This window comes from Vipera ursinii (assembly GCF_947247035.1).
Source record: "Vipera ursinii genome assembly, chromosome: 6".
NCBI classification, from domain to species: Eukaryota; Metazoa; Chordata; class Lepidosauria; order Squamata; family Viperidae; genus Vipera; species Vipera ursinii.
In genome coordinates this window covers 15,001,179-15,013,721 of record NC_139515.1, presented here as the reverse complement: position 1 = coordinate 15,013,721, position 12,543 = coordinate 15,001,179, and positions in this window count along the sequence as shown.

Here is a 12,543-nt window from a genome sequence, read left to right as displayed (position 1 = left end):
AAGGAACACTACATAAATACAATTACATCTCATGAATGAAGGCAAATAAATGTGTCACAGGATAATGATGCAAGATCGAAATTGGTTCAGTCACCGGGACCAGAATTTGGTTCAGTCACTGGGATATTGGGTAAGAGTGACAATTTATTATTTTAGCACAGAAGGGTAGTGCCAATTTTGTATTCCTGAAGAAGGAAGACTGATACTATTAACAGCAACTAATATGGTCATGGTAAGACTAGGAAAAATGCTGGTGCCCATTTTCATGGAATTTCTCTCTACTGGAATACGTGCTTTGGGCTGTTCTGTGAGTCATGTTTATGTGGTGTCTTCCTGTTGGCTGATTGGTGTGTTGATGGTTGATGATCAACAAGGATCATCAATTTCCACAAGGAAATGACAGCCAATCACCAGCCATCAGCACACCAATCAGCCAATAGGAAGGCACCACATAAACAAGACTCACAGAACAGCCAAAATCATGTATTCCAGTAGAAAGAAATTCCCTGAAAATGGGCTCCAGCATGAGTCCATAAGCTCAGAAGAGTAAAGCTCTGGACCCAGTGGCCAACCCAAATTTGATCTTGCACAATTATGTCTAAGCAAAGCAACATTTTCCCTAAGTCCGATATATGACCACAAAAGGAGTACATCTAGGAGTGATGTGCTCAGGACCTTCATTCTTCCAATGCTTTCATATCTTGATTAAGGGTTTGATTCTGCCACCACTCTTCTGGTGGCAGAATCAATATATTACATAGCAATGTAAAATAATAAGTTTAGAGTAAACCACCACTTTTGTATCTTATTTTCCTTAGTCTTACCATAACCATATTAGTTGCTGTTAATAGTGTCAGTTTTCCTTCTTCAGGAATACAAAATTGGCATTACCCTTCTGTGCTAAAAGAATAAATTGCCACTCTTACCCGATATCCATTATTGTGCAGAACAGAAAGAATGGCAGTTAGGAACACATCTTAGAAACTCTTCATTATAACTGTTTCAGGGTACATTATTTTCTTAATAGATGAGTCTGTCGCCATAAAATTGCTATCTGTATGGAACAATAAGAATGGGAGCTGTAGCTTTAAGTTACTTTAAGCAAAAAATAATTATAAGTGTTTGATAGAAGTTCCTCTATTTTCTTGTCTATTGTTGTGAAGAAGAGGCACACTGCACAAGTAAAATTGAATTTCCATAAAACAAAAACTCGAGAGCCGCACAATAGGGTGAACTGTTATTTGCCCCAGCTCCTAGTAGTTCAAAAGCATTCAAATGTGACTAGATAAATGCCAGCCCCTAAAGTTGGACACAATTGGAAACAATTGGACACAGTTGGAAACATTTTGGATTGGAAGGACTTTTTTTTTCAGGGACAATCACTGAGCCAGCAGTGTGCTGCAGCTGCCAAAAAAGCCAACACAGTGCTAGGCTCCATTACCAGAGGAATAGAATCAAGATCACGTGAAGTATTAATACCACTTTACAATGCCTTGGTAAGGCCACACTTGGAATACTACATCCAGTTTTAGTCACCACGATGTAAAAAGGATGTTGAGACTCTAGAAAGAGTACAAAGAAGAGCAACAAAGATGATAAGAGGTCTGGAGGCTAAAACATATAAGGAAAAGCTTCTGGAATTGGGTATGTCTAGTTTAATGAAGAGAAGGATGAGGGGGGACATGATAGCAGTCTTCCAATATCTCAGGGGCTGCCACAAAGAAGAGGGAGTCAAGCTATTCTCCAAAGCACCTGAAGGTAGGACAAGAAGCAACCTAGAACTAAGGAGAAACTTCCTGACAGAACAATTAACCAGTGGAACAACCTGCCTCCAGAAGCTGTGAATGCTCCAACAACTGGAAGTTTTTAAGGAGACTGGAGAGCCATTTGTCTGAAATGGTATAAGGTTTCCTGCCTGAGCAGGGGGTTGGACTAGATGACCTCCAAGGTCCCTTCCAACTTTAAAATTATGATTATGGCAGAAAACTGCAAAAACATTCTTTTTTAAAAAATGTCCCATGGAAATAAATACAGTTTTCTTTGAACTCAGTGGTGATCAGTGACAACTACTGCTTTTGAACACAGTAAGTAGTCTAGTACAGCCAGATTCAAATTACTCAGAAGAAAGCATTTTGGGAAGGATATATTAAATGGGTTTTTGTTTCTCCCTCCCTCTCACATACACACACAGCCCTTACTTTACAGAATTGGGCAAGAGTAATTCTCCACTGTGTGTGTACACTATGTCAAGGGCAATTAAATAAAATGCAAATTAAAATAGAGAGAATTATTTTCCGCAATGCCCATTACACCAGAATCAGAGACAGAAAATTGGGCACTAACAGAGTTAGAAACAGTGTTTCTAACTGTTGTAAATTTAATTCTCTTTAAAAAGTTACTATCTCTCCAACGAGTCTACAGACTGCTGGTAAATTCCAAAGAGAACAATGGTTATAATTTCCCTGTTCCCACTTTGCATCCTATCATCTAAAATGGGTCTAAAATTGAATGTACGATGATGTGTCCAGCAATGACTCTAATGAAACAAGTCTTTCTGGAGAAAGCACTCTAGAACCAGGGTATCAATCCTGTAAAGACTTTTTTCCAAACTCATATTGCTTGGTGGGGACATACAAACATGAATTTTGAAGGATACCGTAAGATTTGAGTAGGTATATTTGAAGACCCGATAGACCTGATTAAGACATTTATTGCTTTAAAGGGTAGATTTAGAACCATTTTTGAAGTGAGCACAGAAAAGCTATTCATCATCATCTCCCACAGCCTGGTCTTAGTTGTGTATTCTATTTGAATGGACATTATTTTGTAGTGACTGACAAATTTACTGGGTCACAAATGTGTTTTGTATAATAGACTGTTATTCTTGGTGCCTGAATGCATATTGGAATACATATCAAGCTATGTATCTCTGTCAGGAACATTTGGACAACTCTATCTACCTTCATTAAAAATAATTCCTTTTGCAAGCTCAACATTTAAACCTTATGCAAATGTTCATTGTTAGTGAAGCCTCCAGAAGAGTCAACAACTTCACCGTTTATGGTATAATTTTATCTTTGCTGCTATGGATCAATGAACCTGCCAAGTTCAGTTTTGCTCAATTTACCCATTTCCCCAGTCTTAAGTATTTTTCTAATTTATTTCTAGCTCTGTCTGTATAATTTTAAAAAAAATCTATGTGAATGTTTTTTTCAGAATTTTTGTGCATCTTTCGTGTAATATAGACTTTTTTTAGTCCACATTTCTTTTATATCCACTTCTGTGAAGCAGCTTTCTCTGTTACAATGCATTTATAAAGAAGCCATTGATCTGCTTAATCATCTTTAGAATCACAAAAACCTTAAATATGGGTACTTGTATATCACAGTTTAATTACATTCAGTCTACATTCAGCCTGAAATGGTATAGGGTTTCCTGCCTGAGCAGGGGGTTGGACTAGATGACCTCCAAGGTCCCTTCCAACTTTATATTATTATTATTATTATTATTATTATTATTATTATTATTATTATTATTATTATTATTATTATTATATAGAACTTTAGAAAATGAAACTGGCATGTTGCAATCTCAGTGAATTTCTTCCAAATGGCTATTGGCTGTGCCAAACCTTGCTCTCCACCTAAGTATGTCAAAAAGCCTTGGCAACTGGCAGCTTGTGGATTCAATTCTTCATGAAATCTGCTCAGTCTTTTCTCACCCGCTTACTAAGATCTTCCCAGGTTGATTTCAATAATTAATGGAGTATAGAATAATTTCAGAAAGTCCACCAAAACTAGAATGAAGTTTTACAAAGAAGGAGCAGTCGAGAGTAGGGGTGTCATGTTTCCGACTAATGAAACACTTCAAATGATCTTAATAATAATAATAATAATAATAATAATAATAATAATAATAATAATAATAATAATAATAATAATAATAATAATAATAAAGTTGGAAGGGACCTTGGAGGTCATCTAGTCCAACCCTCTGCTCAGGCAGGAAACTTTATACCATTTCAGGCAAATGGCTGTCCAGTCTCTTCTTAAAAACCTCCAGTGTTGGAGCATTCACCACCTCTGGAGGCAGGTTGTCCCACTGGTTAATTGTTCTAACTGTCAAGAAGTTTCTCCTTAGTTCTAGGTTGCTTCTCTCCTTGACTAGTTTCCATCCGTTGCTTCTTGTCCTGCTTTCAGGTGCTTTCGAGAATAGCTTGACTCCCTCTTCTTTGTGGCAGCCCCTGAGATATTGGAACACTGCTATCATGTCACCCCTCACCCTTCTCTTCATTAAACTACACATACCCAATTCCAGCAAGCGTTCCCTATATGTTTTAGCCTCCAGCCCCCTAATCATCTTTGTTGCTCTTCTCTGTACCCTTTCTAGAGTCTCGACATATTTTTTACATCGTGGTGACCAAAACTGGATGCAGTATTCCAGGTGTGGCCTTACCAAAGCATTGTAAAGTGGTATTAGTACTTCACTTGATCTTGATTCTATCCCTCTGTTAATGCAGCCTAGCACTTCAGGCATTGTTCAGGCATTGTTTATTCTAAAAAGTCTATAATAATGAGAACAAGATGTCAGCACAGCATGGATAGATGCCAGAATCTGAATTGTCCTCCCCTGAATACCTCATATCAATACACAATTCCCTCCCTTAATTTAAACATCATAAATCACATTCTCCAATTAGTTTAACATGCAAAGCTTTGCTTCTGTTCTATAGCCCGCCATTCCTTATCTTATTAAAAACAACCGGGGTAGCATTCTCCTCCCCCCTGCCCCCAGCTTCATTTAATTCAAAAGCAAAACAGTTTAAAGGAAAAGGCTGCCTCTTATATTGTCAAAGCAAAAACATCCAATGTTTGCAGCATTGACAAGGGGTGTCCAACCTTGGTAACTTTGCAATTTGAAGATTTCAACTCCCATAATTCCCCAGCCAGCATTAAGGGAGTTAACATCCACAAGTCTTAAATTGCCAAGATTGGATGCCTCTGATCTAGGGGAAGAGCCTTTTTCTGCCATGACCCGCCTACTTATTGACTAGGCCAAAAATATAACTGCTCCATACCTCCCAGGGCCTAAAGATGTGTAAGGATATGCTGCTCGCCTGAGATACCCCCAGATGGGTAAAGATTGCTGCTGAAAAACTATGAATGGCTTCTCAATGCTTGTAACAGGAAGTGATGAGACAAGAAAGGGGAACACGCTTTACCTATTTTGGCCAGTAAGGTCAGGGTTGCTAAACTTTACCTATAAGCTAGCTAAACAGAAAGAAACTAACCTGCCAGAGCAGCAAATCCTCTGGGGACAGAACAATCATATTATTTAATGGGTTACTTTTTGTTCTTTGGGAAAGAAGCCATCTTTACTTCAGTTATCAACATTAGCATTATTTTTAAATAATCCTCAATTTTATGGTGTTTTTAATGTTACTTCAGTGCAATGAATCTAAGCACCTTAAAAGTATAATAAAACATAGGATATACCAGAATGAATAGCAACCTAATCTATAAAATCATCATGCTTGTTCCTGTTAATTCATAAAATCATGATAAATAATAGTATCATATTAGTGGTGGGATTCAAATATGTGAACAACTGGTTCTCTGGGTGGATGCTGCTTCTGGAACTCCATTCTGAGCCTGGGCAACAAAAAATTAGCTACCGGTTCTGCCAAAGTGGTGTGAACCAGCTGAAGCCCACCACTTTATCATACACCTCCAAGGTATGTAACTGATACATCCCATTTACCTCAATGGCTTCTTCCATAGTTACTTTTAACTGATTTCTAAATATTAATAATGGGGAATCAGCTCATATTTCTAAGTATATCTGGTTTCACAAAGGGAGTACCAGTCTTGCCAGGGAGAAATGACATATATTTTGTGGTATTTTACAATAATATTGTGTATTATTTATATTATAGTTTTGAATTACTTAGTAAATTTTAGTTCTACCAATGCAATCACATTTTTAAAAATATCTTGAATTATCTCAGATTTATACCATTTTCTTAGATTATAGAATAAAATAAAAAATACAAAAGCAAATAGTAGGAGTAACAATTTCAAATATTGGTTGTTTTGAATGCAAAATGATCCTTTAGATCAGAGTTCCCCAACCTTTCAGGGTTGGTGGCCCAGAGCAGGGAGAGGGGGGAAAGAAGAGATGGCTTGTGAGAGGTGAACGAATGCGTGCACACATTCATGTGCATAAACATCTGTTCCTCGCACAAGTGGGGCTGCAAACACCTGCAACGCTTGCATGAATGGGACCGTAAACACCCACAACATTCTTGCAAATGGGGACACATGAATGCCTGTGATGCTCACATGAGTGGGGCCATGAACGCCTGCACTCACACTAATGGAGCTGCAAACACCCATGACACTTGCAACAACGCTTGTGCAAGTGGGGCTGTGCACTCATGCACACACGTATGCACCAGCCAGCCACTCACATGGCCCAGTGGCCAATAGGCTGCGGCCAAATAGCGGGCTGCAGCCCACAGGTTGGGGACCCTGCTTTAGATGGTTTATTCCTATGAAAAACCATCATATTAAAAGTTGTTGTCCTATGTTACATATTTAAAATGTTAGATTTTTTTTCAAATGGCCTGACATATGATGAAGAGATTTTTTTTTAAAAAAAAAAGTCTGCTTTATTTTTACTTCCTATTAAAATACTAATGTGACATTTTTATATCTGTTTTCATTAATATAGATATATTTTAATGTCATGGAGAAATATGTCCTAAGCTTATATAAATTGACCAGTTTTTCCCTGTGCAGTCAAAGGCAACAAGACAATCAATATACAAATAACTGTCTATAAGAGCTTTTCAGAATATGCTTTAGCGAAGTGACTGATATCATTTTCTGTTCAATAATTTTTCTTTATAGTGTTCTCAGTTAGATAAAGAAATAATTTCAATAAAAGGTTTCTAGTCAAGGCAACAAATGTGAGGAAATTTATATTCCATTCTTAGAATGACCAAATCATTCATATCCCTCACTTGAATTAAAAGGTCAGGTATAAAATAAGTAATGGCCTGGATCTAAGCTTAATCATACCGAAAACAATTTTCAATTGATCGCCTCTAAATAGGATCATAAAACTAATATACAGTGTTAAACAGTACAAGGAATAAAATAGTATAAAATAGTAGAGGCACTTAAATATATTGAAAGTATTAAACATTAAAGATGCTTAGTTGTATAGTTCTCCTCTGTGGTGTTCGTGAGGTGTGGTTAAAAAAATCAGGATGACAGAATCATGGCAGCCTAGTCAAAGCTCTCTCATTGTACATGTTTATACAAATAGGATTTTTTTAAATTCTTCTAGAAATATTAAGGCCCTTCAGATTGTCAAGGCATCATTGCATTTACTGGGTAAATTTCTTTCTTCCTGGAGAAAGAAGTCCTAAATAGGATTTGAAAAGTTTTAGAAAAAATATTATTTTTTTGGATTAAGCAGCAAAAAGGTGCTTAGAGTATGGCTTTTGGAAAGTTTACAATGGATTAAGGGTGCAGATGGATTTGAAATTAAAGTTTTCAATTAATTAGAAGGATTCTTACCATGGGAAATGATGACAGTTTGTTTTTCTGTTAAGAAGAAACATGATAATCGGTCCTTGAAGGTTTGACACCAGAGGAAGCTAGAAAATAATATATTCATCACATTAATAAAGAATGGAGTAAAAAGCTTTGGTGGATATTTTGAATTTGGTCTTTGAAATACTTAACATGGTAGATAGATCCTGCGCATGTTTCACTGAGTCCGGTAGAATGAGGTACTACAGAATACCTCAAATAAATACATAACTACAGTATTATGAATATACTGTATATTCAGTTGTGTCTGATTTGAGAACCTACTGTTGATTGTAGTCCTGTGATGCTATTTCTCCTGTGCTGGGCAATCCTTTTGTGTAAAGGCTGCTTGGTTTCTCCAAGGTAGCTATGAGAAACATGATAGTTTAGTTCTCAACCTAATGAGCTTGCTTTTCCATATTTAATTCATACTCATCATTGCTATATAACATACTGCAATTCAACACTATACACACTGCTGTGATTAATTTGTGATCTTAGAAAAATGAATTCTTGCAAACATTAGATCTCTTTATGGTCAATTGTTATTCTGACATTTCTATTCCTCACAATGGTCATGAGCTTGTATTTTTGATGTCCAAGCCGAGGCCAAATTTCTCACTTTTTTCTTTAATCCTTTTGATCAGATGTCTTTTATTTTGATTCCTGAAAGGGCAGTTGTGTCATAAGCATATGTTGATGTTCCTTCCTCCATTCTTTACTGCCATATTTGATTCTTCAGAAAAAAAACAATAACAAACCTTATACATACACATAAAACTCTAGTTACAATTGACATCTACTGTATACAAAGCATGAATTAATAGCTTTAGGTAAAGGTAAAGGTTCCCCCGCACATGCATGCTAGTCGTTTCCGACTCTAGGGGCCAGTGTTCATTTCCATTTCAAAGCCGAAGAGCCAGCGCTTGTCCGAAGATGTCTCCATGGTCATGTGGCTGGCATGGCTAGACACCAAAGGCGCACAGAATGCTGTTACCTTCCCACCGTAGTGGTCCCTATTTTTCTACTTGCATTTTTACATGCTCTCGAACTGCTAGGTTGGCAGAAGCTGGGATGAGTAACAGGCGCTCACTCTGTTACGCAGCACTCGGGATTCGACCCGCCAAACTGCCGACCTTCTGATCGACAAGCTCAGCGTCCTAACCCACTGAGCCACCACTTCCCTTAATAGCTTTACAGCCACTTAAAGGTAAAACTAATTTCTTCCTACCTTGGAGGTAAATCAGCATTTTTTATCTCAAATTGTTTTTTTGTTTTTGTTTTAATTTCCATGAATCCAATATTGGTCCAGGTCAATGAATGTTACCTTTCCTTCAGTTTCTTAATGGACATAGAAATAAACTTTACAGCAAATTCCCTGAAAAAATGCCATCTATTTCCTCTTTCTTGCATCTTCTTCCACAGCATGCAGTCAAATTAAAGGATCAATGCCCACTTTGGTTTTTTAGTATATTTATTTAACAGGTGAATGAAGGGACGTGTTCATCAGTTCCACGGTCACTGTACCATAGGACCAGAACAAAATTTTATATTGTATTGATCTGTTGCTACCATCAGAGTTTACCAATCAAACCAAGGCAAATTTGGTTCATTAGAAAGAAAGTAACTTTAGTAAAATGTACGTGAGAAAGAAGAAAGATTAAAAAAAAGTAAGTAAAACTGAAGCAACAAGTTAAAAGTAGTGTAAATACTCATTGTAAATTAACCTTGTTCCAGCAGACGGAAGCACAAAATTAACCTTGGCTAGTGTCGAAAAAGCTAAACTTAATTGGACCTGGTTACTCTCTGGATGGTAAAACAAAAATGGTAAAGGTAATCTGGGAAAAGATAACTGCATCTTTGTACTGTTACCAAGAAAACTATTGGATATGTGCCTAGAACTAGACTTGGGAAAATTTTTATCTTATCTCAATCATGCTAAATTTAACTCTAGTGATAGGCTGAAATTAGAAAATGCTGGCTGGAGATTCTTGAAATTGTGATATATAGACGTTGGAAAAGGGCAAACTTGCAGAAGGCAGGGGTAAGGGATTTTCCCCCTTTTTTCAATATTTTAAGCTTGGTTTAAAAAAAGAATATCAACATAGATATTTTCTGTAAAAATAGCATTTCTGAAAAGATTCTATCCCTCAGTTCCAGGCTACTATTTATTCATTTATTTGTATGTCCTTCTTCTTAATAAGAGAGCTACCAATCTAGGCTATATCCAATCTAGCTAGTAGATAACTTTTCTGCATAGACAACATTGACCATGTTGTGAAAATAAGTACCAAAAAGGCAAGCATTGTATCACAGTGCATAATTTTTCATTTATTCCCTTTTGTTCCCTACCTCCCCTTCCTAACCGATGGATGCTTGTGACTACCCTTAGATCACACGATTATTAATGGCATTACCTACTAGTATTTAGTTGGACCTCATAGATCACTCCCTCACAGACTACTAGAAAGACAAAATTGATTTGTTCATAGAATTTGGGTCCATAGTGGATTTTGAACCAGTTGCATCTTCAGCTCCTCAATCATGCTCATGTGTCCATAATGTAGGGGAGATTTCTGTTACTTCTTTTTTTCCCATAGAAAAAATTAGGTATGTCTGATGACTGCACTGTATTCCTTATTCAACTTGCCCGATGAATATTTCTTGCATACTTTTGGAGTACCCTTTTTGTGCGGGGAGGTGTGTTTTGAATAATCCTAATATTTGACTTGATAAGACTTGAATCATCCTAATGAACAATTGAACAGTTATGGATTTATGATATTTTTAAAGCCAGCTCAGCTTCTTTGTTGTTATTGTTTCTTATTTAGCAATAAATACTGATAATTTGTAAAGGGGGTGGAAGAAACAAAATATTATACGTTAACAAATATATAATGCATGTGTTGCTTATTATAAATAAACCTTTAATTTTGCATACCAGAACTAGATATAAGTATTTTCCTACAATTAACAGTAAATGAAATATTGCTAAATTAAATTCATTTGAAATTAAGTTGTAGTTGTAAAAACCTGTATTGTTAGGAAAAATCCACACTTGATAAAAGGAAACATTAAAGCAAATATATGCTTCAATGATGGCTTGTTTATATTTCTACATAAACTCAACTAAAGGATTTTTATTTGAAATAGTTACTGTGTCAATTTACAGGAAATGATACAATCGCCTTCATGCAATTAGGGACAATACCAGTATGGCAAAATATGTCTGACAAGGAATATATTGACTTTGATGCATGCAACATAAGTTAAAGGTTTGTGTGCTGATGAGAACAAAAACAACAAGGAATTAATACTGGTGGGAAAATAACAGGACTGAACAAAAAGAAGCAGAAAGATATGCCATGAAAAGAATGTTATAAAAGGGCAATTGTCTTTTACTCTATCTTAAAATTATTTTAGTGGGAATTAAGTAGACCACAATTCGTATGTATCAATCAAAATCATAGGAACATCTGGTTAGGAATTCTATCACAAGCTTTTGAGGACATTTCAGATAAAACAGAACATGAAATCAAGTTAGTGGTACCCAGCAGCTAAGCTTGACCATGATATATTGTCCCAGTTATGATTTTAAACATTGAAAGTATCCCAGAAGGTAGTGCATTTGTTTGTCTCTAAATGTTTACATTTTAAGTAATGTATCCAAACATGCCAAAAGGATTCGAGAACTTTACATTAAGCCATATAAGTGTTCCACCTATGATGTGGTGTTTTCATTTTACTTTTTTTAAAACCATGCAGTAGTCTGGATCAGAGGTCTTCAAACGTGGCCCTTTTATGACTTGTGGACTTCAGGCACGCTGGCTGAAGAATTCTGGGAGTTGAAGTCCACAAGTCATAAAAGGACCAAGTTTGAAGAGCCCTCCCAGGATTCCTCAGCCAGGCACGTTGGCTGAGGAATTCTGGGAGTTGAAGTCCACAAGTCATAAAAGGACCAAGTTTGAAGAGCCCTCCCAGGATTCCTCAGCCAGGCACGTTGGCTGAGGAATTCTGGGAGTTGAAGTCCACAAGTCATAAAAGGACCAAGTTTGAAGAGCCCTCCCAGGATTCCTCAGCCAGGCACGTTGGCTGAGGAATTCTGGGAGTTGAAGTCCACAAGTCATAAAAGGACCAAGTTTGAAGAGCCCTCCCAGGATTCCTCAGCCAGGCACGTTGGCTGAGGAATTCTGGGAGTTGAAGTCCACAAGTCATAAAAGGACCAAGTTTGAAGAGCCCTCCCAGGATTCCTCAGCCAGGCACGTTGGCTGAGGAATTCTGGGAGTTGAAGTCCACAAGTCATAAAAGGACCAAGTTTGAGAAGCCCTCCCAGGATTCCTCAGCCAGGCACGTTGGCTGAGGAATTCTGGGAGTTGAAGTCCACAAGTCATAAAAGGACCAAGTTTGAAGAACCCTGGACTGGATTCACAAACATATCAAGTGGATTTTTTTTAAAAAAAAATGTGTTATGGTTTGGAGCAACTTGGGGAACCAACATATAGCAATCTTCTGTGAATATTGGAAATAAGAAAACTTACTGTTTAAATTATTTTCCAGAGTTTCATTGTCAATGGCCTTTCCACAAATGTCAAGTTTGCCGCACTAATGGGAGAGAAAGCAAAATGCTCTCTTCAACTAATCTAGGGAGTGGAATTGACTTTATTAAACGTTAGGGTCTGACAGAGCTATAATAAATGCAGTTGCTCTCTACTTTGATACTAATTTGGAATCATGGGCAAAATGAATGGTCCTAAATTTGCCTTCTAATTCCAGTGGAGTCAGTGTGGTCTAAACATTTCCTACATTTTGATCCCCAAAGGCCCAATTCAAAACCTATGGATAGCAGGAATCCAGTCAGTTATAGATTCATACCAGAGTGAATATCCTGCTGGAGAAGCGTGAATAACATTTTATTTTTGGAACTGGCGAGGACAAGGCTGCT